This window comes from Nomia melanderi, unplaced genomic scaffold (assembly GCF_051020985.1).
Source record: "Nomia melanderi isolate GNS246 unplaced genomic scaffold, iyNomMela1 scaffold0468, whole genome shotgun sequence".
Classification (NCBI taxonomy): Eukaryota; Metazoa; Arthropoda; class Insecta; order Hymenoptera; family Halictidae; genus Nomia; species Nomia melanderi.
This window is the reverse complement of record NW_027475583.1, coordinates 22,501-30,000: the sequence shown is the minus strand read 5'-3', so window position 1 is coordinate 30,000 and position 7,500 is coordinate 22,501. Positions and strand designations below refer to the sequence as shown.

General features: G+C 49.4%; 2 non-coding genes across 2 annotated transcripts in view; both read right to left on the bottom strand.

The window, feature by feature from the left end:
* The window catches only part of LOC143176272 (large subunit ribosomal RNA), a 4,007-nt gene extending 3,830 nt beyond the window's left edge, over nt 1-177 (bottom strand). Inside the window, exon 1 of the ribosomal RNA XR_013000847.1 lies at nt 1-177. This exon is cut by the window's left edge and continues 3,830 nt beyond it. This is a non-coding gene — a ribosomal RNA (large subunit ribosomal RNA).
* Nucleotides 178-2,232: 2,055 nt separating this feature from the next.
* On the bottom strand, nt 2,233-2,387 carry LOC143176273 (5.8S ribosomal RNA). Its single transcript, XR_013000848.1, has one exon. It is a non-coding gene; the product is annotated as a 5.8S ribosomal RNA (ribosomal RNA).
* Nucleotides 2,388-7,500: the final 5,113 nt, after the last annotated feature.

The following is a 7,500-nucleotide window of genomic DNA, read 5'->3' as shown; positions in this document are numbered from 1 at the left end:
GTCACGGGATAAATGGACCCTCCTGAACACTACATTTCCCTACGGCGGAACCGCGGGATTCAGTGCTGGGCTAATTCCTGTTCGCTCGCAGCTACTAAGGAAATCCTTGTTAGTTTCTTTTCCTCCGCTTAGTAATATGCTTAAATTCAGCGGGTAATCTCGCCTACTCTGAGGTCGTCGTGAACGTGAATTGTATGAAAATTCAATCGAATTTCATAAAAATCGCTCAAAGGCAAAAAAAACAAAGTCTAGAGGAGAGTGCGTTCGAACACAACAATATTCATATTATAACGTATATAAATGATAAATATACCGCGACACGCGCGACTCCGTATCGTCGCGAAAAATCGTTCGCGAACGCGTCTTATGCGCCTCACCAGTGGTCTCTGCTGCGTCGCGTGTCTATATTCTCTTTTTACACTCTTCTCCTTCTTCTATCACATTTTACTCGATCGCGAAAAAGACTCTCGCTAGACGATCTCGCGCTCCGGTTAACTTTAACGCCCGTCCGAGAAGAATTTTCGGGGACTGGACGACCGAAGCGGATCTCGCGCGGTCTCGCGATCGACAGTGAAGAGAAGTGCAGAAGAGGAAAAGAAGACACGACAAACACACACCATGGGGCGACCGACGCGTTCGTTTCAACGCTTTCGCACAAAGTCGGCGGCGGTTATATATTTATATCATTATATTCCGGCGGACGGGACGCGACGTTCGAAAGCCTCGCCAAAGAGGAGCTCCTGCCTCTTCCTCTCTCTTTTCTACGAGAAAAGATAAACGTATTTTACGGGGATACGGAAACGTTACCACGTGGTGTCACACACGATCGTCCGTCTCTTCTCTATAGCAGAAACCGATAAAAATACACCTCCCGAAAGAGAGTATATGGTGATTCTTTTTATATATATATATATTTCGAAATACAACTGAACGTGGCGGAAGCGCACGGTGGTGGTCCAGCGAGGACACGCGACGACGGGGAATAAGAACTATTCGACCCGTTACGAATACGCATGCTCGTCCCGCACGATTTTAACACACACCGTGTTTTTCTCCAGTCGTCAAAGCGTTCGTGCGTCGAATTCGAAAAATAAAAAAAAAAGAAAAACACCTTTTCTCTCTCTCGGGGTAAAAGAGTCGATGTGTATTGTGTATAAAGGTTCTGCGAGAAGTCTCGTTTTGACGTGTGTTCCGCCGATAACGACGATCCTCCGAAACGGGGATACAGAAACGTTACACCTCACAACACGATCTCCGTCTCTTCTCTATAGCAGAAACCGATAAAAATACACCTCCCGAAAGAGAGTATATGGTGATTCTTTTTATATATATATATTTCGAAATTCAACTGAACGTGGCGGAAGCGCACGGTGGTGGTCCAGCGAGGACACGCGACGACGGGGAATAAGAACTATTCGACCCGTTACGAATACGCATGCTCGTCCCGCACGATTTTAACACACACCGTGTTTTTCTCCAGTCGTCAAAGCGTTCGTGCGTCGAATTCGAAAAATAAAAAAAAGAAATACACCTTTTCTCTCTCTCTCGGGGTAAAAAGAGTCGATGTGTATTGTGTATAAAGGTTCTGCTGCGAGAAGTCTCGTTTTGCCGTGTGTTTCGGTAACGACGATCCTCCGAAACGTACATCTCATTCGTAAGAGAGGAAGAAAACAATCTCCCTGGGGCCAGTCGGTAATATACCGACATACGACGTGTCGTGCACATCCGTCTCACGCACGGTATACAAAATATGAATAAAACGTGTGTAGTCTCTCTCTCTCTCGACTTCTTAATATTTTCTTTCACCTCTGACGCATCATTTCAGGTGACGTCGGGAGCGCGGGAAAAAAAATTTTTCTAAACACACGAAACCGTTCATCTCACGAACAGCCGAAAAAGTTGTCGCTCAGATCCATATCGCAGTGGAGCGGTATCCGCGGGCGGTCGTAATTGAACGACGCACGACGCCGCGAACACTCACGCGAGTCCATACAAACGATTCCGATCGTTTTGCAACAACTAGAACGTACACTGTCCGTGAAATTCACAGAATTTTCGCGTGTCCGCGACAAACGCCGACGAGACACCCATCGTTCGCTCGTACGTAGCATCCTTCTCTTAACCCGACTCAGAAACGTTCTTTGCGCCCTTCGGTAAAAAAACGTTCGATCCGAAGAGGTGAACGACGGCGGGGATTTGACAGAGCTACGCAAGCAGTGTATGGTACGTAAACGACCCTCAGCCAGGCGTGGTCCAGGAATTGTATCCGTGGACCGCAATGTGCGTTCGAAATGTCGATGTTCATGTGTCCTGCAGTTCACACGTTGACGCGCAATTAGCTGCGTTCTTCATCGACCCACGAGCCAAGTGATCCACCGTTCAGGGTAATCGTATAAATTTTATATTTCACATATATAATTTTATTCTCATTTGTTCGACCTAATATCTCTCTTCTTTCAAAGAGAAGATAAAAGTTGATACCTGAATCTCCGACCAGCGCGCGAAGGAGATTCAGGCGTCGCCTTGGAGACGACACCGAAGCCTTTCGAGACGAAAAACGTTCAAGTAATATGTATATATTTCTCGACGTTCCGGGCGTATAGTGCATTCAAAAACCCGCGAAAGACGCAGAAGACTCGCACGCGTGGAAACGACGGGGATATATTTTGTATCCTACCCGATACTGAATCCATCGCGTGCAGTCGACCCTCGCGTTCTTCCGATCAGACGCATCTATTGTTGCGCGCATGTTTTCGCGTCGCATCGCGCGAAACGTTGCACGAATCGTACCGATCGATCGATTGAAAGCAAATAATGAAAAAAGACTTCACAGCTGGCTCTTTGCCGGTCATTCGTCCCATGTTATCTCTTGCCGCGAAATTGGCGCGCAAGAGTTGGGTGTCAGACGCGCGGCTTTAAAACGAGCTTCACGGCCGGTCCCTTCGTTACCGCTTTCGTTCTTTCTCTCGGAACGACCATGAACGAACACGACGAGCGACGCTACGGCATACACACGTCCACGGATTCGATTAAAAAAACAGACTTCACAGCTGGCTCTTTGCCGGTCATTCGTCCCATATTATCTCTTGCCGCGAAATTGGCGCGCAAGAGTTGGGTGTCAGACGCACGGCTTTAAAACGAGCTTCACGGCCGGTCCTCTCAATTCCGTGTACGGTACACGCAAGATGCGGGTTCCACTTCCAGACTACCCGGTCCCTTCTCTCTACGAGAATCGATAGTAGAAGAACGGCTCGAAAACGCGTCTCAGAGACTAGGGGAAAAGAAGCGGTATGCGAGCGAAACGAAAACGCATTATGGAAACGTCGCGAAACAATGTTCGACGGTTGCTCGGTTCCAATCGTGCGGCCGTTTCAATTTCTCGTGCGCTTCACCGTCCCTCCGTAACTCTGGCCGATCGCGTATACCGAAGAGCCGACACGCGCAAAAACCACAGGCATTGTATACTGTATATATATATGTTACAGTCACAGCCTTCGCGCGTTTTACTCTCCGACGCGGGGTTTCCACGACGAAAGAGAGACAGTTTCGTGGCGGGTGACTCGGCCGAATCGCTACGACGGGTATTTCTATTATAGAACGAATCATCGCCACCCTTTACCAGTGCCCGACGAAGGAATCACAAGGTCATCTGGAGTTTACAATGCCAGCGACGGTAATTCCAACGAAGACCCGATAAGTCAACTCATCGTTCTATTTCTCCCCGTACAGAAAAGCGAATCGACGCTAACGCACCTCGCGCAAGCACGAACGTTCTCTTCGCGTGGATCATCCCATCGTCGAAAGATGTAAAGACGCATTGGAGATCGTGGTCTCTGGCGGGCTCATTGCACGCCCCACTGCATATCTTTCCTCGAATCGAGAATGATTCGTCCACTAAGGCTGCGAAACTACGCGTCGAGGAAACTAGGGGAAAGAAGCGGGATGCGAGCGAAACGACAATACATTATGGAAACGTCGCGAAACAATGTTCGGCGGTTGCTCGTTTCCTCCTGCGGACGTTTCATTGCTCGGGCGCTTCACGTCCCTCCGTAACCTTCGCGCGATCGCGTGCCCCGGAGAGCCGGCAACCGGTGAACCACAGGCGTATAAACTATAGTCTTCTATAGCAAGCCTTCGGCGGTTACTCTCCGACGCGGGGATTCCACGACGAGAGAGAATTTCGTGGCGGGTGACATCGGTCGAAACGCTACGACGGGTATTTCTATTATAGAACGAATCATCGCCACCCTTTACCAGTGCCCGACGAAGGAATCACAAGGTCATCTGGAGTTTACAATGCCAGCGACGGTAATTCCAACGAAGACCCGATAAGTCAACTCATCGTTCTATTTCTCCCCGTACAGACAAGCGAATCAACGCTATCGCACCTCACGCATGCACGAACGTTCTCTTCGCGTGAATCGTCCCATCGTCGAAAGATATAGCCGCTTGGAGATCGTGGCCCATCAAGTTCTTCCGTAACTCCTGCGCGATCGCGTACCCCGGAGAGCAGGCAACGCGTGAACCACAGGCGTATAAACTATAGTCTTCTATAGCAAGCCTTCGCGTTTACTCTACGACGCGGGGATTCCACGACGAGAGAGATTTTCGTGGCGGGTGACACGGCCGAATCGCTACGACGGGTATTTCTATTATAGAACGAATCATCGCCACCCTTTACCAGTGCCCGACGAAGGAATCACAAGGTCATCTGGAGTTTACAATGCCAGCGACGGTAATTCCAACGAAGACCCGATAAGTCAACTCATCGTTCTATTTCTCCCCGTACAGAAAAGCGAATCGGCGCTATCGCACCTCACGCAAGCAGGAATGATCTCTTCGCGTGGATCGTCCCATCGTCGAAAGATGTAAGACGTACAGAAATCGTGGTCCATCACGATTATTCGTAACTCTCCGAGTCGCGTATCTGAGAGTAGGACAAACGGAGAACCACAGGCATAAATAATACTATATGTTTCTTATATAGTTAGCCTTCGCGTTTTACTCTCCGACATGGGGATTCCACGACGAGAGAGAGTTTCGTGGCGGGTGTCTCGGCCGAATCGCTACGACGGGTATTTCTATTATAGAACGAATCATCGCCACCCTTTACCAGTGCCCGACGAAGGAATCACAAGGTCATCTGGAGTTTACAATGCCAGCGACGGTAATTCCAACGAAGACCCGATAAGTCAACTCATCGTTCTATTTCTCCCCGTACAGAAAAGCGAATCGACGCTATCGCACCTCGCGCGAGCACGTAACTACTCTTCGCGTGGATCGTCCCATCGTCGAAAGATGTAAGACGCACGGAAATCGTGGCCCATCAACGTTTTTTTGTAACTCTGCCGATCGCGTATCACAGAGCCGAGACGCACATACCACAGGCGTATAATACCGTTTTCTTTCGTATGGTAAGCCTTCGCGTTTACTCTTCGGCGCGGGGTTTCCACGTCGAGAGAGACATTCGTGGCGGGTGACATCGGTCGAAACGCTACGACGGGTATTACTATTATAGAACGAATCATCGCCACCCTTTACCAGTGCCCGACGAAGGAATCACAAGGTCATCTGGAGTTTACAATGCCAGCGACGGTAATTCCAACGAAGACCCGATAAGTCAACTCAACGTTCTATTTCTCCCCGTACAGAAAAGCGAATCGACGCTGTTGCACCTCACGCAAGCACGAACGTTCTCTTCGCGTGGATCGTCCCATCGTCGAAAGATGTAAGACGCACGGAAATCGTGGCACATCACGTGTTTTCGGAACTCTGTCGACCGCGTATCTCAGAGACGACGCGCGCGAACCACTGGCATATACTATTATATATCGCGTTTTACCCTCCGACGCGGGGATTCCACGACGAGAGAGAGTTTCGTGAGCGGGTTGACTCGGAAGAAACGCTACGACGGGTATTTCTATTATAGAACGCATCATCGCCACCCTTTACCAGTGCCCGACGAAGGAATCACAAGGTCATCTGGAGTTTACAATGCCAGCGACGGTAATTCCAACGAAGACCCGATAAGTCAACTCAACGTTCTATTTCTCCCCGTACAGAAAAGCGAATCGACGCAATCGCACCATACGCGTGCACGTAAACAACTCTTCGCGTGGATCGTCCCATCGTCGAGAGACGTAAGTTTTCATAGTATGAATTCGCGTTTTACTCTCCGACGCGGGGATTCCACGACGAGAGAGAGTTTCGTGAGCGGGTTGACTCGGAAGAAACGCTACGACGGGTATTTCTATTATAGAACGCATCATCGCCACCCTTTACCAGTGCCCGACGAAGGAATCACAAGGTCATCTGGAGTTTACAATGCCAGCGACGGTAATTCCAACGAAGACCCGATAAGTCAACTCAACGTTCTATTTCTCCCCGTACAGAAAAGCGAATCGACGCAATCGCACCATACGCGTGCACGTAAACAACTCTTCGCGTGGATCGTCCCATCGTCGAGAGACGTAAGTTTTCATAGTATGAATTCGCGTTTTACTCTCCGACGCGGGGATTCCACGACGAGAGAGAGTTTCGTGAGCGGGTTGACTCGGAAGAAACGCTACGACGGGTATTTCTATTATAGAACGCATCATCGCCACCCTTTACCAGTGCCCGACGAAGGAATCACAAGGTCATCTGGAGTTTACAATGCCAGCGACGGTAATTCCAACGAAGACCCGATAAGTCAACTCAACGTTCTATTACTCCCCGTACAGAAAAGCGAATCGACGCAATCGCACCATACGCGTGCACGTAACAACTCTTCGCGTGGATCGTCCCATCGTCGAGAGACGTAAGTTTCATAGTAAGCCTTCGGCGTTTTACTCTCCGACGCGGGGATTCCACGACGAGAGAGAGAGTTTCGTGAGCGGGTTGACTCGGAAGAAACGCTACGACGGGTATTTCTATTATAGAACGCATCATCGCCACCCTTTACCAGTGCCCGACGAAGGAATCACAAGGTCATCTGGAGTTTACAATGCCAGCGACGGTAATTCCAACGAAGACCCGATAAGTCAACTCAACGTTCTATTTCTCCCCGTACAGAAAAGCGAATCGACGCAATCGCACCATACGCGTACACGTAAACAACTCTTCGCGTGGATCGTCCCATCGTCGAGAGACGTAAGTTTTCATAGTATGAATTCGCGTTTTACTCTCCGACGCGGGGATTCCACGACGAGAGAGAGTTTCGTGAGCGGGTTGACTCGGAAGAAACGCTACGACGGGTATTTCTATTATAGAACGCATCATCGCCACCCTTTACCAGTGCCCGACGAAGGAATCACAAGGTCATCTGGAGTTTACAATGCCAGCGACGGTAATTCCAACGAAGACCCGATAAGTCAACTCAACGTTCTATTTCTCCCCGTACAGAAAAGCGAATCGACGCAATCGCACCATACGCGTGCACGTAAACAACTCTTCGCGTGGATCGTCCCATCGTCGAGAGACGTAAGTTTTCATAGTATGAATTCGCGTTTTACTCTCCGA